The 27975-nt window shown below is 53.7% G+C and overlaps 1 long non-coding RNA gene across 1 annotated transcript; it reads left to right on the top strand.

Annotated features, from left to right (window-relative positions):
• Positions 1-62: 62 nt before the first annotated feature.
• LOC132425798 (uncharacterized) lies at positions 63-27838 on the top strand. Its single transcript, XR_011246490.1, has 3 exons — positions 63-261; positions 23999-26889; positions 27477-27838. It is a non-coding gene; the product is annotated as an uncharacterized lncRNA (long non-coding RNA).
• Positions 27839-27975: the final 137 nt, after the last annotated feature.

The following is a 27975-nucleotide window of genomic DNA, read 5'->3' as shown; positions in this document are numbered from 1 at the left end:
CCCCTTCGCCCCCACCCAACCGCTCTAGCTTCGGGCTCCGCGGCTCAAAAACAACAGCGGCAGCGCCGCCAGCTCCGCGCTCCGCCACTGCCCGGGCCGGCGGGCGGGACTCGGACCCGCCGCCCTCGGTCCCGCACGGAGCCGTAGGGAGCAGCGCGCCGGGCACTGGGGAGGCGGCGCCGGGGCAGCCGTCCCAGCGCCGGGCGCCCTGCACCTCGCCGCCTCGGGCGGGCCCGCTCTCTCCTGCCTCCGCGGCCCCAGGTGAGTACCCAGCGGCGCGAGCGCCCGAGCTGGGCCACCTCGAGCGACCGGAGCCTCTGGGGACACGTCCCCCTGCCCTTGCGCGGCCCAGGTGCGTCTCGGGCGGGAGAGCCAGCGAAGGAGCAGGTGCCGGAGCGCGGGCGGGAGCCGACTGGGCGTTCCTTCTGCCCCACAGCCCTCAAATTCGGAGGGGCGGCGGCGGAGGGGCAGGCTGGGCGCAGGCAGCGTGTTCCGGGCCCAGGGGCCTGGAGGGGACGCTGAGAACTGCTCACTCGAGTATGTCTGGGATTCGAGAAAGAATTGGAAGCAAACGGAGGCGCTGACCCCCGCGCTCCTTCAAGTACCAGGGTTCTGCCAGGCCGCGGGACTTGCAGCTGCCAGAGAGTCTCCCTGAGCCGGGGAGGGGTCGTGTGCGCGGTACGGGGTCTCTGCCGCCCTGGGTGGGCTCCGGGCCGTGCCCCTCCCCTTTGTTGTGCAGTGAGACCAGTGGCGCCTCCGCTGGGACCTACATTCGGAACCCCGCGTCCTCGCCATAAAAGAGGTGAACTGGCAATGTCCAAGGAGCTGCCCCCAAAACCTCGGGGTCCTAGCAGAGGCGCCCCGATGCCGAGGGGCGCATGGCCCACGCTACCCCAGAGGAAAGCCCGACGGAGCCGGGCTTGTCAAAAGCCAGCGGCGGCAGCACGCTGAGCCTTCCACCCTGGCCTCTCGGCCGTCCTCAGCCGCTTCCCTGCCGGGATTCGAACCCCGACGGAGCCCCCACTGCTGGGGGGTGTTGTGTCCAGGCTTGAGCCCGCTCGCTTGCTGACCCGGACGGAGAAGGCGCTCTCTGCCCGGCCGGGATGCCCACTGACCGCCGCCTCTGTTGTTTCCGGCCCTTGGTGAGTGTTGCCTGCGGTGGCGGCCCGAATTCACCGTCAGCTCAGTCCCCTGGCCTGCAGCCCTCCAAGGGCCTGTGGCTCGCCGCCTCCCCCTCGCCGCCTCCCGAACCCTGACCATCTTTCCTCTGGGACTGGGCAGAGAACCCCCAGGCTCAGAGGCCCCCGGGGCTTGGAGGAGAGTCGCCACGGGGGGCTAGGGCATGGCTGCAAGTCCTCGTGGGCTCAGAGTCCTCTCAAGCTGAGGGTGTGTGTGGGGGGGGTCGCTGGGACAGGCAGGAAGGGAGCTGGAGCCCCCCGCTCTGGAGCTGGAGCCCCCCGCTCTGGAGCCGTCTCCCTCGCCCAGCCACGGCAGGCTCCAGCGGGGAGCAGAACTGCGCTGGGGCGCTGGCCAGAAGAGCACAGACACAGGGTCTCCCTCCCGCCTCGGCACCCCAGATTCTCCCAGCCAGGTTAGGTGTGAGGCCTGGGGGGAATACAGTGGCTCCCGTGAAGCCCTCCCACCTGCAGAGAGGGGGTCCCCTCCGCACCCCACCCCCAGCTTAGCACGGCTTCTCCCACCCGGGTGGCAGCTGGCAGGACCCGAGGTCAGGAAGGCCCAGCCTCTTCTGGGGGTGCCCCAGCTCACTCAGGCCCTCTCTGTGCTCCCTCCCTCAGCTCATGAGGTGGTTAAAATTGTGGGGCAGCCTCCGGACTCTGGGACTGCACCCTTGCCGGGGCCCAGGAGAGGCGGGCAGGCGTCCGGGGAGAGGGCCCGGCTGCGCTGTCTCTTGCCCGTGTCCCCTAGGGCCCTGGAGGGTGGGGAGAACTACAGCTCAGAGCCTGCCTGGGGAGGGGTAAGCTAGTGACCAAGGGAGACAGCCGAGGTGCCGACACCCCCAGGGTGCCAGCCACATCAGCTTGAGAAGCCCGGGCAGGCGTCCCCAAGGCCATGGCCCCGGCCAAGGTTGGGTCCCGGCCTGGCCAGGCCCTGCCCCCGCGTGGTGAGACTTAGACCTAACGGGGAGCAGGTCAGGCCTCAGGGAGAGTCCTGAGGAGCAAAAGGGTGGAGCAGGGAAAATCAGAGGCAGGTCCTCCGGGGCGCCCCGCTCTGTGTCCTGCCCCACTGCTGACATGAAGAGACTTGGGGAAACAGGTTGGGCCGGGGGGGCTCAGCCAGAATAAGGCAGTTTTCATTTCAATGGTACTAAAAGGTTTAAAGGCTGTTTTCAAACTGAGCTAAGCTTTGGGGAATTCTTGTGGCCGGCCCAGAGCTGGGGCCTGGGGACTCCGCACTGGGGTGGGAGCACACAAGTGCCGCCCAGCCCGTCCCTGGTACCCTCATCAGGAGCTTCTGTCCCTGCCAGGCTGTCCGAGGCTGGTGGCGTGTGGGTCGCCCACAGCGATGTGCTCTATACCCTGTGGAGTTTGGGAACAGACTTCAACGCTGCGGTCTAGGGGACGGGAGGGGGCACTTTTACCACCAACTTCTCCCGCAACCTAGAATCCTGCTTCAGGCCAGAGCTCAGCACACTCCCAGCCTCACCAGCAAGCAAGGAGGTGCAGCTGGAGACCCAAGACCCAATGAACTCCTTTGGGAAGAGGCTGGGCTTGGGAGAGAGCAGGTGAAGTTGGTCCTGCAGGGCTATCGTAAGCCTCACTGTGGGCCCCGGGGCTCCCAAGAAGCCCATTTGTAGTAAACCACACTGGGGTATAGTACACTCCCAGCGTCCACACTGCGGGGCTAGAGGAAGGGGCCCCATGCCAACTGGAAGGGGCCGTGCCTGTGGAGAGGAGGTCCACGTCGTGAGATCTGTGGGCCTGGAGGTGCAGGGTCAGAGCCGTCCAGCGGCCCAGCCCAGGACCTCAGGCCCAGGGAGCCCCTCTGCACACTGTGGCTGCGGGGTGGGAACAGGCAGCCAACGGGCCAGACGCACTGACCCTGCTAGGTTCCCGCTGCTTTCCTCCACGTTCCCCTCTGTGTTCACCGAACTCGCCCTTGGGCTCCAGGCACTCAGTCTCCTGGCTGCATCGGATGACGGTCAGGTTCTGTTCACCCTCCAGTTTCTGCTCAGAAAAGAGTAGCTGAGAGAATAAAGGCAGGCTCCGTTCGTTTACACGGGGACGCCTCTCAGGAGATCCGGAATCGCCCCGGGAGGTGTCCAAACCACCGGTCCTCGCCCCACCCCCGACTTAGGGCCACTGAGTGAGGCCAAGATGGGGGTCTCCCTCTCTGGGCACATCCTGCCGCACACTAGGTGGAAATGGCTCCCACTTGAGCAGCAGCAGGAGACCCCTCGGGATGCTTGGGGACAAGCAGCATGGTTCCCACTGCACACAGAAGGAAGCGGAAGTGGTCTCTGTGGCCAGCAGGGGACCCAGTCGGGGACCGAATGCAGAGGGCTTCCAGCCTGGGGTGAAGAGTGTTTGGTCCAGCATGGGGTGGGGGGCACAGGCAACCCACAGAGCCCTTTCCTCCCCAGCCGGGCCTCCACACTGGCCCCATGGTGGGTGCTGCCCCAGCACCGCATCTCAGCCCCAGACTGGGACCACAGGAGCCTCCCTGGACCCTGGGGTTAATATTTCAGACCTCCTTTTGCCCCTCTTCCTACCCCAGCCCCAGAGACACTCGCTGTGACCCAGGTAAGTTTAGAAGCCAGAAGCACACAGGACCTGATTTCTGGCCAGCGAGTTCAGAAGCTATGGGGCGGCTCCGAGCGGAGGCCTTCCGGCACCCACACCCAGTCCCTGGTTCTGGAGTGGGTCGCAGAGAGGGTTGGGGACGCTCCCAACCAAGACTTCCCAGGAATGTGAGCCATGGAGCTGATTGCGAACAAACCCAGATGTTTAGACGCCTGCTTCCTTCTCAGGCAGGAGGACGCTCTCTCTTGTAGACGGGCAGCCTCTTGGGAGGGCTTCGGTGATTCCTCTGCCGGGATCTTGGAGTCCTGGCTCAGGCCACCATCTTGCAGGAGCGCAGGTGCCCGTAAGGGGCACCTGGGGTCTGCCACGTGCTTCGGCGGGATGTGATCAGGAGTTTTGTTTTCTTTTTTTTTAATTTAAGAGATGGAGGCTGTGAGCTTGAACTCCCTCGTTTGAGCCAGGTGGGAGTTGACTCCAGTATCTCGGCCCAAACCAGCACCCCAAGAAGCGCAGAAAGTCCCTGGCGACTCGTTCCCCCGCAGCGCGCAAAGCGGGCGGGACTCAGCGGCTAAGTCCCCGGGCTCCAGCAACCGCGCGGGCTCCGGCTCCGGCCTCGGCCGCCGAGCGCAATAAACGGAATCGGTTTCCCACGCTTCCCCTCTCCATGCCAGAACTTTTCAAAACTCGCTTAAGAATTCCGTCGTCCAGTTTGCGCGGGTCCTGAGCCTCGCGTTCACCCCGCGCCGCCTGGAGAGAGGACCCTCGCGCCGCCCGCACCCCCGGCCGCCCGCCCGCCCGCGCACGCGGGGAGCAACTTCGTTCCCCTCAGCGCCCTGGCCCTGCGGCGCGGGCAGAGCTCCGCCCCGCAGAGGTGGCACTGCGGTCGCTACGGAACGCTGCCCGCGTAGACGCGGCCGCCGCCTTCTGCTCCAGGTTCCGGCTGCGCGCAGGCAGGGCCCTGGCAACAACGAAAACGGAGAGCCGCGTCGCTTTCCGGGCGTCCGAGTCCCGGGAGCCTCTGGGCGGGAACCCGCCCTCCGCGTCCCCGGACGCCTCAGAGCCGAGCAGACTCCCCCATCCACACCTCGGTTTGCCAAGCCCTCTCCTCTGCGTCCTCTGAACCTTGGTCCCTGCCCCTGCACCGCGACCCCGTTAGTCTGTAAACCAGATTTCGCCTTTGGTCCTGCCGCCTCCTTCCGACGTAACCGTGGAGGAGGATTTCTTCACGCCTCAGTTTCCCCATCTGTGCAATGGGGCAAAATACTCCTGCGCCCCTCCCAGGGTTGATGTGGGATTGGCAGGGAGAGCGGAGGATGGAAAACGCCCGGCGGGGCCCAGCGCTGCCCACCTTTTGGGGCTCAGAGGTCGTGCCCAGGCTGGAAGGGGCCCAGGGTTGCTCTTGAGCGATCGCTGCCCTCCCCCTTTTCTCCCCCCGCCCCCCCCCCAGAACTCCCCTCTCCCCGGAGCGGTGGCGGAGGTGCCAGGGTCCCTCTCGTTGCCCAAGCGTCTCCAGTCTCCGCCCTGTCCCTGGACAGGGTTTCCCTCGCCCTGGGCGGTTCTCTCAGTTTCCTTTGGGGCCCGGATGCAGGGAGGTTTAACACAACAGGCTCCAACTCTCGGGGTGGTACCGCCGGGCACCCAAAACCTCACAGAGGGTGGGTGCTGGGGATGCCGGGGGAGGGGGACAGGCGATAGAAGCCCTGATTCCAGCTGAGCTCGCAGAAGGGAATTTGACCCCGTCCCTCCCCCTCCCCACGCCGCGGGGTGTCGGGCTTCTGGGCGGGGCCCTGGGGCGTGACCCAGGGCTTAGAGATCAACCTTAAACTAGCCCAGCTAGTGATGAGGGAGGGAATAGGGAGCTAGGGGAGCTCGGGGAAGGGCACGGCCTGTTCAAACCGTCCAGGCTGCCCACTGCTTCTGGGCAGGACCAGTGGAGGATGGGGGGGTGGCCAGGGGGCGCCAAGTGGACACACCCTCCCCAGGTCCCCTTGACCTGCCACTAAACCAGTAATCGCCGGTGGCTCTCTGAACCGGCAAGAAAACGGAAGAGACCAGGACCGCCCCAGGCAGGGAAAAAAATTACCTCTTGTGCTGAGTGACCCGAAGCTGATGGAATCAGTTGGGGATTCCTGTCCGCTGGGGCAGGGCTGGCTGCTTCTGCCCCTGGCGCCCAAGCGCAGGACCCGGGGGCTCTAGGAAGCGAGCAGGGCTCCGCTGCCCCTGCCAGGGCTTCTCCACCTTCTCTCCCTTCTGCGAGGGCAGTGGGGCTCCGTCGCCCGTCCTCCTTCTCAAATCTGCGCGAGGTTCCCCGGTGGAGGAAGGAACGGTGGCCGGAATGGCAGAGACATGCTAACCAACACAGGGCCCTGCGCCTGCAGCTCGAGCAGGTCAGGCGTCCTCCTTGAGGACTGAGGGACTAGGGTAGCAGCCCCTCACGCATGGGGCACCCCCCATGATATCAGTGGAACTATGATGAGTGCCTTGCCGCGTGGGGGGCAGCAGAGGGATTGCCTGGGCACTGCCCTCACCCTCACTAACACAGGACGCCTCCCCTGCCCCCCGAAGGACAAGCAGACTGCTGGGGGGAGGGGGGGGCAGGAGGTGCTCAGCTTAGAGCCAGCTCCTTCCCCATGCCACCTGGGACTCTGGGTCAGCCCCCACCGGCCTCCTGGGCACCCCAATTTCCTGCTGTGCAGTGTGGGGTGCTGTGGGCACAGCTGCCTGCAGGGGCGGGGCCTGGCACCTCCTGGGAGCGCCTGAGCACTTGGAGAGGGGACTGCTAATGGCCGGAGTCCCTGCACCCTCTGACCCCTCCTCTCTCAGCACCAAGGCCTGCTCCCAGGGCTCTGAGCTGGTTTCGTGGAGGGCAGATCCTCGCTCCCTTGCTGGACACAGAGGGCAGATCGGGCCAGGACTCAGGATGGGGCTCCCGGGAGCCGTGGGTCCCCCTCACCCTGCAGCTCTGAACACACTCCCAGAGTCAGGCCCACCCTCTTGACCTTGGTCTGGTCAGAGGGGAGGCTGTCCGAGGGCCAGCTGGTCTCCTGGCACCTGCCTTCAGTGCTTCTTATAGGTCGCCACCTGCCCCCCGAGAGGCCAAGGCTCTCAGACTGCGTGCAGACCTAATCGTCATTCATCCATTCATCGATGTACGGCCAGAGGCTCTGGTAGGGCTGGTGCGCCTGGAGCTACAGTCGAGGCTCAGGCTGAACGTGAAACCTGTTCCTCCAGCAGACCTGCAGCTTCCCGAGCATCTTACCCTCCCCTCCCCCGCTCCCCCCAGGGTCCCAGTGCCTGGCCCACACCTGGGAGTGTGCTTGGAGCTCAGTGAACGAATGAATGAACGAATGAAGGGGGCTGAGTGAGCAGAAGGTGACCCTGGGACACCTGAAGGCTGATTTCAGCCCAGGAGACCGAGGGGGCGGGGGCAGCCTTCCGGGGGTGGCAGTGCCGGCGCAGCCCCGTGCTCAGTGCCCCGTCCTTCCGCTGTCCTGATCCAAAAAGGGCTGCCCTGCATCCAGCAGCCTGTGCCGAGGGACCGGGACGACGCAGCAGTGAGCAAGCCACCCAGGCCCCCGGCTGCAAGGCGCAGGGTGTGCAAAAGGGAAGCCCACTTGCTCTGGGGGGTGGGGTCGGTGGGATGATGGAGGCAGGGGACAGTGGCAGAAAGAGCATCCTCGGGCGACATGTGGTCTCTCCATGGGGTTCCCTGGCCTGGGGTGATGGAGCCCGGGTGGTGCTGGAGTGATGGAGCCGGGTGGTGCTGGTGCCTGTACCAGGCAGGGTGCTGGTGGCCGCCCAGCTCACTCCCATCCCCGGGCGGCATCACCGTGCGTGTGACCCTCACGATAACCCCACACCGTGGAACCGCAGTCAGGAGAAACTGGTGCTCAGAGATGCAAGGACTTCCCACAGAGCTGGGACAGTGGGAGTCACCTGCTGGACACAGATCCCTGTTCCAGGTGACACGCAGCAGGATGTTTTCAGGGTTTGCGGAGGACAGACGGACACACCGCCGTGGAGGGAGGGGTCTTCACCCGGGACCTTTCCTGGGTTTCATGTGGTACCAGGATTGTGAGCTCCAGAGGGGGCTCTGGCCTCTGGGTCACCATGTGCTCCGGACAGTGACCGTGTCCAGAAAGACTCAGCCACTGGGGCTGGCATTTTCTCAGAGTCCAGCTGTCGCTGGGGAGTCAGGCCAGTGGCTGACTGCCACCCAGTGGCATCCCAGGACCATTCTGGGGCCGTCCCCGGGGCGTAGACCAGTGGCTTCGGGTGCCCAGTTTGGAGCTAACATTTCAAGCAAGTCAGGCTCAGAATCTGGGCTTCCAGGAAGAAATTTCCAATCATGAAATGTGTCATTTGAGAAAATATATGTGTCAGTTAAGTGTGCGCTGAGCCTGGACCATATGGGACATGGTTGTTCTAATAAACATGAATAAGCCAGTTTTCACATTAGAGAAATAACAGTTTCAAGTGGAAATGTGGCACTTTTAAAAGAGGTTAATTAATAAACAGCAGGTAATTGTTCACGGCACATGGTGGCAGAGGGTAATTTTCATTTTAGAGTAGAGAAGGGCCAAATGTGGCCCCCCCCCCCGCAAACTTAGATTTTTTGTGTAATAATCACCTTGGCTTCACCTCCGCCTTTAATTTTTACAGCTGGAGCTGTTTATCATCGCTCCAACTTTCGCTAAAAAGGAAAAACTATCACTTAAACAAAGCCATTGAAAACTCAGCATCATATGTGGGTTTCTTAACATAAATAAATCATGCAAACCAAGATTTATGTTCTCCCAATGATGTCATGCGCTGAAGGCTGCCTTCCCAATCAAATCAACAGCTAGGGACTCTCCTTTTGTGCGTGTGCTTTTTGCAAAATAAGAAGAGCCGCTCTGGTATCCTCGTTGCTCTTTTCTCCGCTGTGCCCAGGACATCAGAAAGGTTTCTCCCTGGATCAGCAGAAGTGGGTGTAAAAGGTGGCCACAGCTTCAACGCCACAGACTGCATTTCAAGCCTTTGTTTTGGAAACCTAAGTTCTGAGTTGAAAGACTATTAAAGCTTCCCGAAGGGTTTGTTCAGACCCCAGCAGAAGCTGAGGGCCCTGTGGGTCTCCCAGCACCTGGGATGAGAGCCATCACATTGAAATGAATGAGGAAGGTGAAAATACCACCAGTGACGCATCCGCACTACGGAGGAGTGTTCGGCCGCAGCAAGGAGCAAAGGCCTGACGCAGACCTCCATGGGCACGGACTCCGAATAAAGCTAGTCAGACCAGGCCACATACCGTACAATGCCACCTATGGGACGTGTCCAGGATGGGCAAATCCATAGAGACAGAAAAGAGACCAGTGTTTGCCAGGGCAGAGGAGAGGGATGTGGGGGGGACTGCTTCCTTAGCACAGGGTTTCCCTCTGGGAAGATGAAAATGTTCTGGAACTCGATAGCCCACTTTAAACAGGGAACGTCATGCTGTGTGAATTGTATCTCAGTAAATCGGTTACTTGAAAATCACAACTGAGTGTGTATGTTTCAACAGCTTTATGCTCTTAAAGGTTTTTCAGTTTTGAGATGAGCGTGCAGATGGATGAGTGTGTAAGAGGCGCGTGTAGACCTGCAGGGGGTAACGTGAGCGCTGGCCCCAGCTCCTGGGTGAAGCATAAGCACGTGACCATTTTCTTCACAGCTCTCTGTGCAGCGCCCTTTCCCTAACTGTGTCGCCTTCCCACCAGCCCAGAGGTAACCACCCCCAGGTTTTTGTGTTAACCATCTCCTTGACTTGACTTCCAGCTTTATCGTGTAATATAGATCCTGAAACTGTGAGTCCGGCCACAGAAGCTTTTCCTCAAATTGCAGTGAGTGAGGAACATTAAAGTCATCAGTAGTGGGTGCGTGAAACGTGGTGAATCCAAAGTGTGACATATTTCTCAGCCAGCGACGGGAATGGAGTCCTCACCCCTGTTACAGCATGGAGGGCCCTTGAAAACGTGATGCTCAGTGAGAGAAGGCAGTCACAAAGGCCACATACTGTATGACGCTGTTGATATAAAGTGCCCCGACTAGGCACGTCCAGAGGGACAGAACACAGATCAGTGGCTGCCCACCTGTGGAAGGAACAGCAGTGGCATCTCAGCAGGTGGAGGTTGCAAGAGACGAGCCAGACCACCGTGCGGCTCCAGCCCCTGGACGTGGACAGGAAACCCTCAGCTGGAAGCCAGCAGGAGACTAAGGCTGACCAAGGTCAGGTGCCCGGCGATCGCAGTGTGGGTGATATATGCGTTCAAGGACACACGTTCATTGTGCACCTGCTACGTACCAGGGCAGCCATAGCCCCATGGCTCCCTCCCCCACCAGCTCCCTTTCTCATGGGGAGGGAGCCATAAGCCAGGTGCAGCGAGTGGAAGGCTGTACTACTGTGAGAGTAAGGAAAGAGGAGAGGTGAGGGTTTGGGGCTGAGGAGTGTGCAATTCTCAATAGGGAGACCTGGGGAGACTTCCCTGAGGTGGTGGCATTTGAGCAGGGATGTGAGGGAGTGAGAAGGGTGCCATGTGCACATCAAGAGGAACAGCATTTGGGCAACGGGAACAGCCAGTGCGGAGTGCCCAGAGGCAAAAGCACCCAGTGCTGGAGCAGAAGGAAGGAGGGAGAGGAACAGGAAATCAATCAGGGGGTAGTGGGCTGAAGAGGCCGCAGACTGAGGCTGTGGCTGGAATTAAGATGGTTAATCAGCTGACCTCGAGGTAGGGAGAGCATCTCCTGGGTTACGTGGCTGGGCCCAGCGTCATCACAGGCTCCTTAAATGTGGTAGAGGGAAGCAGAAAGAGTCAGATGGTTTTGCTGGCTTTGCATACGGAAGGGGCCAGGAGCCAAGGAGAGCAGGCAGCCTCTAGAAGACAGAAAAGGCAAGAAACTCTATTCTAGACCCCCCAGAAAAGAAAGCAGCCTGACCAATGATACTTTGATTTTCACCCAGTGAGACTCACTTCAGACTTCTGACCTGCAGACTAGTAAAATGGTAAATCTGTGCCACTTCAGGCTACATTACAGCGACCACAGGAAACTCAAACGGGGGGGCAGGAACCTCATCCATCTGTGGTGAAGACAAGCTGGGTCAAGATAAACGTCTGAGCCAGGCTCTCCCAAGTTAATCCAGAGGACAGTGGCTGCGAGGACGTTGGTCATGGCCGTCCTCACATCCGGTTCCTACTCACTCTGCTCCAGTATGGAGGGACCAGTTGCCCTTGACATCCCACCCATGGCCACAAGCCTAGAAGGTCTGGTCGTTATCCCCTAGGGAATGCCTTTGCATCTTCTGCTCCCTAGTGCTTGTATTTTCTTGGCTTACTTTCTCACATTTGTGGAGCACATCCTGCAGTAACTTCTGGTAAACTGGAAGATACATTTCATTTTTAGGACCTCACGTGTCTGAAAATGCCTTTATTCTTCCACCACCCGGAATGCTAGCCTGGCTGGGTGTAAAATTCTGGATTGGAGATGATTTTCACCCAGAATTTTAAGAGTTTTGCCCCACGGTCTTCTTGCTTCGAGGGTGGCTGTTGAGAAGTCCAAGGAGATTCTGTTTCCTTATACTTTGTGTGTGACTTGCTGTTTTGTCTTTGGAATCCATAGACGCTCCTCATCGTCCCAAGTGTTCCTCTGTTTCACAATGACGCACCTCGAGCGTCTGATTTCATCCACGGTGGGGTCTTTCAAGCTGGAAGCTTACGTCCTCCAGCTCTAGGAACGTTTCTTGAAACGCTGTGTTGCTGATTTTCCACTGTTTCCTCTGTTCTTTGCCTTTGGAAACTGATAGTTAGCATGAAGTCTTCTTCTGCCCATGTGGTCCAGGTGTCGTCCTAATGGCTTTGTACTACTTGTTTCAGTCTCTGCCTTTCCTCCAATATCTGCTGATCCTTGGCTGTCTGCCCGTGACCCAGAGGGTGTAGTACAGAGCTGGTTGGAAGATCTGAGAGGGCGGGGGGGGGGGCTGTTGCCTTTGAGATTCACAGAAGGGTGGTCCTGGGAACACTTGGTGATGTCATCCTTAGGGACCAATCTAATTCCCAGTGACTGAGGCAGGGGCATGGCTGCCAGTCTTCTGGGGGCCACGTTGGGGTGAAGACAGGGGTAAGACCCCCTGCATTCCAGGGAATAGAACTTGGGGCTTTCCTGACATGGGGGAGGGGCGGCTGGAGGGGGAGGGGATCTAGAACTCGAACTTCCTCACAAACCCCTTTCACGTCCGCTTTCCTGACCGTAGCCATTTGTGCACCCCTCCTTTAGAGGTGCTTTTATGGCCAGTCCTGAGATTAGGGGTGCTCTCTGTCCTAACTCTGGTAAAATCTCGCATTTCCACTCTCCCTTGAGGGCTGTGTCTCTTGTCAGTGACCCGGTTACCGTGGCTCCATGCAGTTCGGCTTTTAGACATTTGTGGTTTCTCTGTCCTCTCCACCTCGTGGGTATGTCTTTTAACATCGCTTTATTGTGGTTGCAGTGTGTTTGCAGTGAGAGGACTGTCACGTGTGTTTAACCTGCTGTCTTAAGCGGAGGCTTTTGTGGCTCTTAGAGAAGCCGTGTCCATTCTTAGGTCTGGGCCTGGTGCTCTGCAGGGTCCAGCCTCTCCAAGCAAGCTTTCCTGGGTTCCGATGGGTTAGTTCCCCAGAGCCTCCCCCATGGCACATTCCAGCAAAAAAGACTTGATGCATGGAGTCTGTTGGTTCCACTGATATGTCCTGGGGTGGGGGGACCTTCAGGGACATCAACTGAAATATTAACAGCGGTTTTCTCTGAGTGATGGGATTTCAGGATATTATAACTATTTTCTGTTATGCTTATGTGCATTTTAATTCTTCTCCAGGCAGTATATATTAGTTGTGTAATTGTTACAATGTTTACAATTAAGAACAAAATCCTATCTGTCTCTGAGAGCCGGCGCAGACATCCTGGAGCTTCTCCTGGTCCCACTGCCGGTACTGCTGCCTCACCGCATGTGTGAGGGGGCATTAAATACAACTTTATTTTCTAAAGATTAACTTGATTTTGAAATCAGAGCCTCCTTTCTAACAGGGTGTGGAAGACTGGGACACGCCCTGAGCTTGTGACTCAGTTTCCCAGTTGTTTCAGATGGGGGGAGGGGCATCTGGGCTTCGAACCTTGGGTGGGGGGAAGGGGGGGAAGGGGGGCAGGAGTTAAGGCTCTGGGGAGAGCTGCCCCTCCCCACCCTGCGACCTGTTCGGGTCTCAGTTTCCTCACCTGCAAATGTGAGAACAGCACCCACCTGTGGACTGTTTTGGGGTGAAGGTTGCTGATGTGTGTGAAGGGCTGAGAATCCTACACAGAAAATTTACCATCGCAACCGTTTTTAAGTGCACAGCACAGTGGCATTAAGCACGTTCACACTGTTGTGCGACCATCACCACCATCTGGTCTCCTGGACTTTCTCATCGTCCCGAGCTGACGCACTGCCTCAACTAGACACTCACTCCCCACCCCTCCCCCACCCGTGACACCCATCCTTCTCCTTTCTGTCTGGATGTGCCTCCTCTAGGGACCTCACATGAGCGGCACCAGACAATATTTAGTGTCTGGCTTATTCACCGAGCACAGTGTCCTCGAGGTTCATCCGTGTTGTAACAGGCGTCAGCATCTCCTTCCTTGTCGGGGTGCCTGTTACCGCAGAGTGAACTGGACCCCCCTGGGGCACCCGTGCGGCCGTGGATGGACACTCAGCTGCTTCCACCTTGCCGGGCTGCTTTCAGCAATGTTCTTCTTCTACATCTCGCTTGTGGTGTGGGATTGCTTTTGCTCCTCTGCACAGGGTGGGGGTGTTGCAGCCCTCTTCGGGGGCGTCTTTGGGGGTATAGGCACTCCATCACGTACCTCTGTCTTCTCCCTCCTGACTCTGAGCCCCCGGAGGCCGCACAGGGTCTGATCTGATTTGCCCCGGTCCCCGATGGGTGTGAGGTGGACACCTCCTCCGAAGCCCCCACTCAGAAGTGGACAACGTTACCTCAGAGTCGAGATTCTACTCACTTTCCAGCTGGGGCTGGACCCCAAGGGGTGCTGAAGACTCCGGCGGCTCCCAGGTCAGGTCCTCCCCTCGTCCTGGACCCCACGAGGACACGGGGGATGGGGCAGAGCCCTGCTGGGGAGGGGGAATCAGGAGCTCTTTGCTGAGGGCTTGAGGGCAGAGACTGGCCTCCGTCCACACACTTAAATTGGGTCTGTCACCCCAAAGAAGGCTGTGATGGTCAGAGCCAGGGGCGCAGTCCCAGGGCTCCTGGCATCTCCCCCCAGCACCCTCTCCTACTCTCTCCACCCCAGGCCAGGCCCTCGGCCTCAGCAGCCTCCAGGGAAGGAAGGCTGCACCCCGGACCCCAGCCTCCCCTGAAAAAAGTGACCCTTGGAAAACCTACTAAAACGGGGCTCCTTCCGGGCACCAGGCATCGGGATGCTTACAAGTGCCAGGGTGAGATTCGCCTGAGATGCGAGATGCGGGCGTCACAAACAGAGCCACTGGCAGCATGCCTGCAGGATGAAGAAGGACTTTGTAAACACAGACAGGAGGTGCCGGGGAAGGGTCCTTGCGGAGGAAGCAGCCTTCCAGGGCACCTTGTAGCCACTGGGGGCCCACACCAGGGTGGGCTCTGCACAAACCCACCCAGAGAGCTCCAGACTTTCCATCACCAGGGGATCCCTCCCTGCACATGGACACGGAGGATGCAGCCCCTTGGGCACTGCAGGAGGGGAGTTTACCAGAGCTGCAAGGCCATCGCCCCCAGGAAGCCCTCCTGACACTCTCCAGCCCAGTGGAACTTAGCTCCCATTCCTGGCGCGTCCAGGATGTCCACGGGCTGCAGTCTCGAGCACAGGAGCAGCTGGGGTCCCGTGGGAGGGGATTACAGGCTGACACCCACTATGCTGGCTCAGAGCATGGGCTCCAGCAGAGGCCCCGGTGGGGCTGTGTGGTCAAAAGAGACCCGAACAGAGAAGCGCATGGAGGCAGGGCACCTCGCGCTGAGCCCTGGAAGGATGGGGTGGGTGGACCCCCTCCCTGTAGCGGGATGGGTCATCTGCCCACCCTGCTGGCTGCCTGGTACTCCTCCACCATCCCCCGTCCTCCACACCCCGTCCGCCCACGCCTTCTCCAGGACAGGGGACCGGGGGCTCCACAGGGGCTTGGTTCCCTCCGGCCAGGGGCGCCATCCCCTCCTCCTGCACCACCCTGAGTGGAGCTGGCTCCCCCCATGCCCCTGCTTGTGGACACATGAGGACCCCGAGGGTCCACTCATCAGGGCTGCCAGCCAGGAGGGTGCCATGGCCAAGTTGGCAGATGGTGGTCTGGTGGGACCCCTGGGCCTGTCCCAGGACACAGGCCTTATTCCCCACCAACAAGGGCAGCTATTTTCCATTCACAGTAACCAGCTGCAATCTGTACCCTCTGCTGCCGCCTCTTCCAGGCTGCCCCCATCTCTCACCTGCACTCTTACTGCAAACGCCTCCTGCCTGGTCCTCAAACTATTATCTCCCCCCATACAACTCTCAGGGTGCCACTCAGAGAGGGGGTGGGCTTCTTACCTGGTTTATTTCCCTGTATTCTCCAATGCCTGGCAGAGAGTGTGACACAGGCGAGATGATTGATAGTTTGGATGGATGGATAGATGGATGGATATAGATGAATGGATAAATGGATGGATGCATGGATAGATGATGGGTGGATGAATGAATGGATTGATAGACGGATGGATATATTCATGGAGGATGGATGGGTGGATGGATGAATGGATTGATAGACGGATGGATATATTCATGGAGGATGGATGGGTGGATGGATGAATGGACTGATAGACGGATGGATATATTCATGGAGGATGGATGGGTGGATGGATGAATGGATTGATAGACGGATGGATATATTCATGGAGGATGGATGGGTGGATGCATGGATGAATGGGTATATGAAGAATGGGTGGGTGGATGGATGGATGGATGGACCACCTGCCTGATGAATGAAGGAAATTGAGTTTCATGATGAAACTGGGAATGAACTGGGGAAACTGAGGTCTAGCAGGGGGTGGGGTGGAGCTTGCTCAAGGTCACAGGGCACAAAGGCAACAGAGCTGGCCCAGGACCCCAGACCTCTGTTCTCCCTGCCCACCTGCCTGCAGGGATACATTTCACCTTGACAAGCAGGCAGGACCCATGTGTCTGCCATTGGCCCCAGGGGAGCCCAGGACCTGCCCCTCCTCCCCTCTGTCCATAGGCGCCTGCAGGAAGCACAGCTCTCCCATCTGCCCTTCCTGGCCATGGCACGCTGGGTGGGGGACCCAGAAAAGGAAACATGATGCCCACTTGGGGTTGCTGATCAGAACAAACAAGATGATGGGCTTGAAGGGACCAGGCAAATGGTGGTCACATGGCACCTGTGCCCGGTCCCTTCCAGACACTCTTCCCTTTGCCCCTGTTCTGCTTAAACTACTCTCAGGGGGTCTCCAGAGACCTCCAAGTGGTCCATGCTCCATCCTCATCTTCTTTGTGCCCCTGTAGCATTGCACGTGGGTGTCCAGCTTGCTCCTAAAACCGGACACCCCCCCCACGCCCACAGCCTTGCTGAGACCCCTCCCCGTGACGGGCTCCTGGGTCGGCAAATCCTCAAGTCCAGGGTGCTCCATGGTGTGCAGGAAGCCCCAGGGGAGGTGCCCTGGGATGTAGGAGTCTCCCATCTGTCCAACTTGCCTGCACACCCTGCCCCTGTGCAACACGCAGCCACGTGTTTCATATAACCACGGGCACAGCCCAGGCCCAGCTCTTCCCAGCCCCACGCCGACACATTCTCCCTTGTGTGTCCCTGGGCCTCTGACCTTGCCCGCCACAGGGGCTAATGATGAACCTGGCTGGGCCTCTCAGGACCCTCGCGGGGTCAGGGTCTTGGGACCACCCCTGAGGCTCACAGGCTGTCATCTGGGCTGGGGTTGTCCCCAGCTCTGGGGGGCATGGCATCGCCTCCTCTGGGGTCTTTGGCCCAAGAGGGGACTCCCTGACCCATCAAGGTCCCCTGGAGGGCGGCCCCAGGCTCTCTGTAAACGAGGCGCTGCAGAGAACAGCCGCCCTGGGCTCCAGGGTTTTTATGGGTTTGCCTTAAAGATTTTATTTCCAGAAAAAAACTAAAGCAATTAATCCAAATTACAGAGTAGTCATTTGCAATAATATTTGCTTTAAATACATGTATGTTTTTTAAACCCCTAAGCTGTGAGCCTCCAGTGAGTTCGAGGGGAAGGACACCTTGAAATAATTACATTTTTTGCTCACTTTATGTTGTGAAAATGGCTTAGTGGGTCTGGGGAAGACTTGTAAGATGGTCAGCTGACGCACTTATGAAGGCAACGTCATGTTTTCTCCAGATTCTGCCAGCATAGCCACACTGCCTCGAAGGTGGATTTCTTCCAAAGGCACCTCAAGCGCCGGTCCAGCTGCCTCTTACCCCAGCCCCGAGCGGCCAGGAGAGCAACCCCCCTCCCGGAGGTACTCCTGCTGGGTGGCATCAGGACACCAGGAAGACAGGGGTCCAGCATGGCGGCAGACATGCGCTGGCAGACACGCCGACCACCCTACTCAGGCGTGTGGGAGGAAAGGGCCCCAGGTTCACCTGCTCGCTTTGTCCCAGTGATGATTGGGGAACTTGCCCACTGCGATAAGCGCAGCCCAGAGAGGGGGCAGCCCAGCCCAGCTAGGACCCTCTGGCCAATGACCATGAACGGTGAGAGGCTTAGACACTTGGAAAATGAGAATTCACTAAAAGATTAGATTGTGCTCAGGACAACGTCAGTGCCTTCAATCGCGCTGGGTCAGAACACCTGGTTTGGGTGCCAGTGCAGCCCCTGAGCACCCAGGGACCTTGGGCAGGAGTTTTCCCCTCTGTTTCCCCAGATATTTTACCATCCAGTGCCTCCTCCCCAGACTTATGACTTGTAGATATGTTCCCCCAGGATCCGGCGTGCCTTTTCGTTTTCTCAACAGTGTCTTTTGAAGAACAAACTTCTTAATTTTAGTAAATTAAAATTTTAAAATAAAAATATGAAAAAGAGTACATATGTGTATAACGGAGTCACTTCGCTGTACAGCAGAGATTGACACGACATTGTAAGTCAACAAAAATCGACTTCAATAAAAAATTTGTTTAATTTATAATTTGTACTTTTGTTTCTGTCCTGTTTAAAAAAATCTTTGCCCACCCCAAAGCTGCTAAGATTTTCTACTGTGTCTTCTCTAAAAGTTTTATAGTTTCATTTCTGTTTAGATCTGGGATCTATTTTGATTTCATTTTTGTGTGCGGTGTGTGGTGAGGGTTGAAGTTCATTTCTTTGAGCACGGGTGTCCAGTTGTTCCAGCATCATTTGTTGAAAAGTCTATGACTTCCCCACTGAATTGCCTTGGCAAGCTCTTCAAACATTAATTGACGAAATACGCGTGGGTCTCTTTGTGGACTCTGCTCCATTGATCTATGTATTCATCCTTCCATCAATGCCACACTGTCATCATCCCTCTAGCTTTATAATAAGCCTTGAGATACCATACAAGTCTTCCAACTTTTCTCTTCTTTTACAAAATTGATTAGGTTACTTTAGGTGGACTGTGTTTCCACATAAACATTAAAACTAGCTTGTTAATTTCTATAAGAAAGCTTTCTGGGATTTTTTTTTTTTTTTTTTTTTTAGTGTTATTGCTTTGAATCTACAGAGCAATTTCAGGAAAATTGTCATTCTAACAATACCGAACCTTCCAATCCATGAGCATGGTATATCTCTCCATTTATTTAGATCTTTAATTTATTTCAGTGATACTTGGTAGTTTTCAGTGTATGAGCCTTCACATTTTTTCTTTTGGTTAAATTGATTGCTAAATTCATAATTTTTATTCTATTGTAATTTTAAAATCTTCCATTTACAATTGTTCATTGTTAGTATGTAGAAGTTCAATTAATTTTTGTACATTGAACTTTTGTACATTGTTATCTTGCTAAACTCACTTATTAGTTCTTGTAGATTTCTTGTAGTTTCCTTTAGATTTTCTACATAGATAAATATGTTGTCTACACCTATTTCTTCTTAGGTGAACACTAGTAGTTTGTGTTTTTCAAGAAATTTATACTTTTCTTCTTAGTTTTCAAATGTATTAGCATAAAGTTGTTCATAGCATCCTTTATTATTCTTTTATTGTCTGTAGGCTTGGTAGTGATGTCCCCTCTTTTATTTCAGGCATTGGTAATTTGTGTCTTTTCTCTTTTCTTCCTGATAACTTTGGTTAGAGATTTATCGATAAACATTTTCAAGAACAGGTTTTGGTTTTATTGATTCTTCCTGTTGTTTTCTATTTCACTTATTTTCTCTCTTAGCTATATTATTTCCTTCTGCTTACCTTGAATTTAATTTTTCTTCATTTTATAGTTCTTACAGAGGGAGCACAGATTATTAATTTGAAATTTTTCTTCTTTTCTAATATAAGAATTTAATGTTACAAGTTTTCCTCCAAGCACTGCTTAACTGTATCCCACAAATTTAAAAATATTGTGTTTTCATTGTTATTCAGTTTTAAATATTTTCTAATTTCTTTTGTGATTTATTTTTTGACTCATGAGTTATCTAGAAGTGTGTTGGTTACTTTCCAAGTATTTGGGGATTTCCAGATATTGTCTGTTACTGACTTCTAGTTTAATTCTCCTGTAGTCAGAAAACATATGTTGCATGATTTTAATCCTTTTAAATGTATTGGGACTTGTTTTATGGCTCAGAATATGGTCTCCCTTAATGAGTCTTTTATGTGCATATGGAAAGAATGTGAATCTGAATAAACCTTTATTGAAGTTAATATAGCAGCTCCTGCTTTCTTTTGGTTGGTGTTTACATGGTGTATCTTTTTCCATCCTTTTACTTTTAACTTATCTATTTTGTTTTGTATTTAATGTGAGTTCCTTGTACACAGCATATAGTTGGGTTTTGATTTTCTTTTAATCCAATCTTACAATTTCTTCCTTTAAATTGGAAGGTTTAGGCCATTTACATTTAATGTGGTTATATATATGGTTGGGTTTAAATATACTATGTTACTATTTGTTTTCACGTCTCATTTCTTTGTTGTTCTTGTTTTCCTGCCCTCTTGAATTAAATGAATGTTTTCAAATATCCATTTTACCTACAATATGGGATTATTAGCTATACCTTTTCTCTTTGGTGATTCCTGTAGAGTTTATGTCTTTACATCATTAAATTATCAAAGTGCGTTCAAAGAATGTTATACCACTTCACTTATGGTGTAAAAACCTTACAGTAGGTTTCCCCTTTTGTTTCCATTTCTTCTCTTCTGTCCTTTGTGCTATTGTTGTAAATTTCACTTACTTATAAAACTTTTAATATCTTGTCATTATTTTCCTCTGAGAAGTTAATTATATTTTAAATTTTAAAAATTCAAACTAAGCACTCTTTCATCTACACACATATTTATCATTTCTAGTATTCTTTCTCCGTGTAGGTTCATATTTCCATCTGGCATAATTTTCCTTTTGTATAAAGAATGTTACTTAACATTTATTGTAGTGCTGGTCTACTGACCATAAAGTCTCTCCACTTTAATTTTGACCGAAATATTATTTTGCCGTCACTTGAAAGATATTTTTCTTGGGCACAGAATTCTAGGTTTCTTCCTTCAGTACTTTGAAGAAGTCTCTTCATTGTCTTCCAGCTTGTGTAGTTTCTGATGAGAAATATATTTATATACTTATCTTTGTTCATTTGTACATAATATATCTCTTATTCTCTGGCTGCTTGTAAGATTGTCCCCTTATCTCCTTAGAAATTTGGTTATGATATACTTGGGTATGGTTGTCTTCTTATTTTTTTCTGCTTGGAGTTCACTGAGATCCTTGGATCTGTGAGTTTACAATGTTGTTGTTGTTTAATGAAATTTTTAATACTTTCAGCCATGATTTCTTCAGATACTTTCCTGTCCTTCATATCTCTCATCCCCATCAGAGATGCTGATGACATGTATGTTAGACCACTTCTTATTATCCCACTCATCACTGTTGCTCTGTTCATTTTTTCAGTCGTTTTTTTCTTTTTTTATATATATATAACTTTGGATAATTTCTACTGCTCTCTTAAAAGATCCCATTGATCTTTTCTCTTTTTTTAAAAAAATTCTGGGGCTTCCCTGGTGGCACAGTGGTTGAGAGTCCGCCTGCCGATGCAGGGGACATGGGTTCGTGCCCCGGTCTGGGAGGATCCCACAGGCCGCGGAGCGGCTGGGCCCGTGAGCCATGGCCGCTGAGCCTGCGCATCCGGAGCCTGTGCTCCGCAACGGGAGAGGCCACAGCAGTGAGAGGACCGCGTACCGCAAAAAAAAAAAAAAAAAAAAAAAAAAAAAATTTCTGTAGCATCTAATCTGCTTTTAATCACATTCAGTATATTTTTCCATTTCAGACAATGTAGTTTTTCAACTCTAGAAGTTCATTTTGGGTCTTTTTAATCTCTTCTATTTTTCTCCTTATCATATTTATGTTTTCCTCTGCCCTTTTGATGACATAGACTATACTTACAATAGCTGATTTAACATTCATTTATTGTATTTCTATCATCTGTGTCATGCCTGGGTCTATTCTAACTTCACTGGTTTTCCTCGTGGTGATGAGGCATATATTCCTGCTTCTTTCAGACCAAAAATCAGACTATTATTTTACTCTTCAAGAAGTTGCAAAGGAGCACACAGAGTTTCAATAGACACTTTGCTCATCCTGTCCTAGTGTTAACACTGTACCTCACCCTGGCACGGCTGTGCACGCCGGGACGTTCATCTCGGCACAATGCTTTTGACTTATCTCTGCACTTCATTTGAATTTCACCAATTGTGAAAATGCGGGAGACTCTGGACCCGTCTCTCCACTCACCAGGAGCTCTGGGCTTGGTTTAGATTCTCCTCCCTGCACTGCAGCCTGGAAACTCTCTGCAGACAGTGAGCTGGGGCAGGAGTTACACACTTATTACAAACTCAAACAGACACAGTGCCTCACAGCTGTCTGGGACAGGTGATACATTTTGAGGCGTGCCATGAAGCTTCAGGGACCTCCCATTCAAGGCCACATAGTGTCAAATCCTGTTACCAAAGACTTGTTCCTTTCTACTTTAAAAAGAGGAATGAAAACCTTCAGAACCTCACTACTGCTGTATTTCCTGAGGGAGGAAGACAGGAAAAAAATGTTGGTGGAATACACACCTGCTGTGAGGTATGTTTTTCACCTACCCCTCACTGAATCTACCTTGTCTCCCGAATACACCTGAGGCAGGTGCTACCATCTACCCTGTCCCCTGCACACACCTGAGGCAAGCACCACACTCTACCTTGACCTGTGTACACACCTGAGGCAAGTACCACAATTCACACCTTGTTCCCTTCACACACCTGAGCCAGGTATTGCTGTACCCATTCCCCAGGTGAGGCCCCTGAGGAGCCTTTCAGGAGTTCACCCAGACCTTAGAGCCACTGAGCGCAGGCGTCTTTCTGGCCTTCCCTCCAGGGGAAGCTGCTCTCTCCTTCAGCTCCTCCAGCACTGGGGAGAAGACAGAGCATTGGGAGGGCGGCAGGGCCCTAGAGCTCAGAGCCCGCCCCACACTCGCCTCCTTCCACGAGGCTTCCTGCCACTGCTGAGCCATGCTGGCCTCAGGGAGCAGGCCCCCCGATCTTCCGGCCCCTGGTGAGCTCCCAGGTCTTTCTTTATGCCCAACTGAGATATTAAACAAGGAACTCAGGGAAGACTTTGAGATAAAATGGGCATGTTTCTGGGAAAATACAAAATGCCAGACCTGGCCCAAGAAGAAATAGAAAACTTAAATAGATCAAAATTGGGAAACAAAGCACTTACCCTTCTCAAAAAAGTGCCGTATGCCAAGACAGTTTACAGGTGAGTTCTCGCAAGGGACAGATAAGTCATATATGTATATTTCTAGAAAATAATAAAAGGGGTAAAACAACCTGTTTCACTTTAAGAGATAGGTGTCAACTTGGTGCTAAATTTGGATCAGGTCAACAAAAGGAAAGGAAGTAAAGGCGTGTATAAACACAGGCGGGAACATCTTGAGCAAAACATTGGCTACCTGGATCCAACCATGTGTTTTAAAATACACACTCACCAGACTAGCTACAGTTGAAAAGACCAAACCCCACATGCTGGCGAGAGCTCCCGTACAGTGTTGATGGGGTATTTTGGGGAACGATATGCTGGTTTCTTATAAACCTAAACATACGACTACCCCATGACCCAGAAATCCCACTTCGAGATGTTTACTCAAGAGAAATGAAAACATGTCCACAAAGTGACTTGTAAAAGAATGTTCATAGCAAGTTTATTCATAATGTCAAAAAACCGGAAACATCCTATATGTCCACCAGTGGGAGGATGAGCCAACCGTCCTTGCAGCAATGAAATCAGTTGGACCCCCGATCCACCCAAAGACACAGCGAACCCCCAAACCTTCATGTTGACTGAAAGAAGCCAGACACAGAAGGGTACCTACCACGTAACCCAGTTTACGTGCAGTTCTGGAGCAAAGCAAAACTAATTAGGATGAAAACCTCAGAGCTCTGTTTACCTCTGGGAAGGCGAGCAGCGCAGGAACGTGAGGGAGATTTTGGGGTGACTGTTTTGCATCTCCTGGGTTTGGGTCACACCCAGGTGAGTGCATTTGGCAAAGTCATTGTATGTAAATTTTACCACAAAAGAAATAAAAAGGACCTTGCAGGAATATTAAACTCTAGTTAAGGATACACCTGCTGCAGTATTTAGGGGAAAGTGAGCTGAGGCTTGCAACTTACCTTGAAACGCATGAAAAAATAAATAAAATGAATTATTGGATAGATAGAGGGAGAGACGAATGGATAGCTATGTGATAAGGGATGTTTTGCAAAATATTAATATAAATGGTGTAAAACATTTTATTAGCTGTATATTAATGTCAATGGCAGGTATATAGGTAGGTGTTCATTGTAAAATTCAACTTTTCTATATGTTTGAAAATTTTTGTAATAAAATGTTGGGAAAGATACATCATGATCAAATATTGTTTTATCTTAAGAATGCAAAGATGTTTTAAATTCAGAAAATTGATCAATTCATATTAAGGGACTAAGGAAAAATTAACAGGTGTGGAAAGAGCGTGTGATAGAGGTTTATCTCTTTCTGTCTTTCTAAGGGTGCCCAGAGAACTGGGAACAAGAAGAAGCTTTCTGGGACTTCCTTGGTGGCGCAGTGGTTAAGAATCCACCTGTCAAGGCAGGGGACACGGGTTCGAGCCCTGGTCCAGGAAGATCCAGCATGCCGCGGGAGCACCTAAGCCCGTGTGCCACAACTACTGAGCCTGCGCTCTAGAGCCCGCGAGCCACAACTACTGAGCCCGCGTGCCACAACTACTGAAGACCACACACCTAGAGCCTGTGCTCCACAACAAGAGAAGCCACAGCAATGAGAAGCCCGTGCACCACAATGAAGAGTAGCCCCCACTCGCCACAACTAGAGAAAGCCCGCGTGCAGCAACAAAGACCCAATGCAGCCAAAAATGAATAAATTAATTAAATTAAAAACAAAAAGAAGAAGAAGCTGTCTTAACTTGGTGAAGGTGGTCTTCAAATAACCTAGAGCAGGTTTCTCATGTCACGGAGTTTGGAAGCAACCTTTTTGCCATCAGGTACAACACAGGGATACCTGCCCCTCCACCACCACGACTGCTCCGTGGAGCTTAAGGGTCCTGACACCTCAATCAGACCCAAACAAGAAATAAGCATCTAAGAACTGAAAGGAAGGAACTGACCTATTGTTATTTGTAAGAATAAAGATAGAATAATCACATAAAAAGAAAAACAAGAAAGATCATCTATATAACGGTCACCCATATAACAGTCCTCAGTAACTAAGACAAACAACAACAGCAACAACAAAATAATCAGTTAAGCGAGTTCAGCAAGATTCCAGATTAGAGATCCTCTTACAGAAACCCTAGCGTGCCTCTGCACTGACCGCAGCCCATGAGAAAAAGTAATAAAAAATAGGGTGCATGCGCGTTAGAAGCAGCGTCTCCCAGGTACTAGGAATTCGTCTAACAAAGGATTCACAAGGCTTTTCAGAGAAATGCTTGATCTCTCTAAAAAGCATGAAACAGGATGGCTAGAAGTGAGATGGACAGGACGACTCAGCATTGCAGAGACGGCCGTTCTCTGTTTCATCTTTACAGTCCATTCCAGTCCAATCAAAATCTCATCATTGTGTTCGGAGGATCTCATTAATTTATTCTAACATGGACGTGGCTGAAAATAGTTAAGAAATTTTTGAAAAGAAGAGCCAGGCTACTAGACCTCTAGACCTCTACAGCCAGGCTACTAGACCACCAGACCTCTACAGAACTACAGGAATAAAGCAAATGAAACAGCACGGTGTGAGCGTGGCGTGGAGAACAGAGCTTGGAAGGAGGCCTAGGTGACCACGGGTGTCTGCTCTGGGGAAGGGACAGACAGTGGCGTGAGTGCATTAGGAAAACAGACTCACTGTGTGGAAAAGAACAGCCCCTTGCACACGTGCTCTACGGCCAGATCAAGTCCTGGGTGTGAATGATAAAACCACAGCAGTTTTATTAATGGAAGGAAAAGTGGGGGCGATATCTTTGTCATCGTGGGGCAGTAACGAATTCTTCCATTAGACCTACATCTTTCCCTGTAGCTGGAAGTTAAGGGATTCGGCTCCATTGAAATTAAAGATTTAAACAGATATAAAAATACAAAACAGATAAAGAGATCTGTCCAGTGAAGAACACAGTGCGGAAAGTTCACAGCATGAAGAAGTTACAACGAAAACAACTGAGTGATTAATTCAGAATGTGGTCTGAATTGGGACAAGCTACCGCTGAAAGCACTCGGGGAGGGGGTCACTTTAGGGGCCAACACATGCGTGGGGATTTCTCAGACGCAACAGTAATCAGACGAATGCAAATTTTTCAAAAGATTTTCCGCCTCACACCCAACCAATTTGCAGAAATTTGAAAGTCACATAATGCCCGGTGTGGGTGAGAATGTCGGGGGGACCCCTGTCCTGTAAGCAGAGGGGTGGACGGGCTGGGTGTCCAGGGTGGAATCAGGCAGAGCTTAGTGAAACTACTCCATCATCCGTCGCCCACTCCAGGGACCTGCTCCCGGGTCCGCGCAGGGTGCCATGGGGTGCCCGTCTCAGGGGGACAGTGGGTGTCTGCCGGGGGGGTGGGACCCGGGGAGGAAAAGCCACGGAAGGACCAGAGACAACGGTCTGGGGGTTGATGCTGGCAGGTGGATAAACCTTTAAAACCCTGCTGACGACTGAAAAGGACATGAAGCCATGTGAGACCGACAGCACAGGGGCGAGTTAATTACACGACACACACGACACACACACACGTGTACACACCACGCGCAGCACAGAGCCCTGGAAACGGCCCCCTCCTGCCCCCATACCAGGGGCTGGAGACTGGGGCTGTCGAGGCAGAGATGCCCCCTCTGGGCTCACGGCGTTAGCAGCAGGTGAGGTGCCAAAGGGACCAGCCGGCCCCAGTGCATCTCAGCAGGTGCCAGCTTGGTCACAGACCATGAGAAGACCTTCCCTCAGCCCCCCAGCCACGTCCCCCGGCTCCAGGCCTGACTCCCCTGGAGCACAGAGCCCTGGGTCCTGGCTCCTGACCTGTCCAGGCTTTGAGCTGGGGGAGAGGCGAGGGGCAGGGGACTTGGACCGTGAGACCCGCCCCCACTCCCGAACGCTGCTAACTGGGGCTCCAGCTGGCCCTGAGGGGGGCAGTTCCAGCAGGTGTAGAGGGGTCTGAGACCCTCCCTGTTACTAGATGTCCATCCCCGCCTGCCTCACCCCTCGGTCTCTCTCTCAGCCAGTTTCCTACACTTTCTAGCTTTTCTACATTTTATAGATGAGGAAGCAGAGTCACAGAGCGACCAGATAGATGACCTTCCTGCGGGGACAGAGCTGATGACAGCAGCCTCGGGTCCAGAGCTGTTGGACCCGAGGCTGCTGACCAACCCATACCTCGTGCTTAGCTGTTCTCAGCCACCTCGGCAGGTAAGGAAAGTGGGGTCAACGGGGACAGGAGGGACACCCCAGGGTCTGGAAGCAGTGGGTGGCACGAGGGCCAGGGCCACGAGTGGAAGTCGCCAAGAGCTTGGTTAGGCGTCAGGGGTGGGGGGACCCTCACTAACTCTGGGCTCTGCAGGCCATGGCCGAGGCTCAGAGGAGTCCCGTCGCGGAGGGGGTCCTGGGCGGGACGGGGTCTCCCTGCTCCGCTGTGGGCCTGGGTACCTCCACGCTCGGCCTCCCCACCTCCAGGAAGAGGTCCTTGGACTTGGTCTTGCTGAGAGCCAGAGCCGCCAGGGCCTGGTCACTGAGTCCTCCCTCAGGCTCAGGCACCCCATGCAGGGGCGTCAGGTCCCCCCAAAAGCCCGAAGCATTACCTCAGCCCCTGATGGCTGCAGGCGCCCAACCAGGCTGCCCGGGCTAGGGTCCAAGGCCTCTGGGACGAAGCATGGCTGAGGCCCCAGGCACAGCCAGCGGCCACCCCTACAGGTGTCCAGCAGTAACCCCACCCCAGGCTATTAATGGTGTGACTTCCAATCTCTTCCTGTGCTTTCCCCTCCTGGGCATCACCGAAGAGCTCAAAGCACACTTTGGCCCTTGAAATGTGTTCTTTGCTGGGGGACACGAACAACACTTGCAGCTCAGCAGCGGGCAGAGAATCCCGCTCCCTTGCCTTGACCCAGCTGCGCTTCCCGAGACGGATCAGCTCCCCTGCCCGCCCTGCCAGCACCCCAGGCAGGGGTCTGCACGGGGCCAGCCTGTGCCCGGAGGCAAGGAACCTCGTCTGGGGACCAGCGCTGCAAGGGACCAGGTCTTCATCCAACCCCTTGGTCCTGTCCAGGAAATAGCCTCTGTCTTCCAGCTAAAGGTTTGGGGCCGAAGGTTTCCTTACACCCGAGACAGAGAGAAAAGCATTTAGAATAAAAGTGGTTGTGTAATCCTGGCGGAAAGAATGATTTTGGTCTCAAGTAATCCCCAGCAGAAACGCTGGAGTCATTTCAGACTCTGGCCGCACACGCGCTTCAGCTGGGGAGGGGGCCAACTGGACGAGGTTAGGAGGAGAGAAGCCGCAGG

Source organism: Delphinus delphis, chromosome 1 (genome assembly GCF_949987515.2).
Source record: "Delphinus delphis chromosome 1, mDelDel1.2, whole genome shotgun sequence".
In the NCBI taxonomy this organism is placed as follows: domain Eukaryota; kingdom Metazoa; phylum Chordata; class Mammalia; order Artiodactyla; family Delphinidae; genus Delphinus; species Delphinus delphis.
Note: the sequence above shows the minus strand (reverse complement) of the source record. Positions and strands in the feature narration are given on the sequence as shown.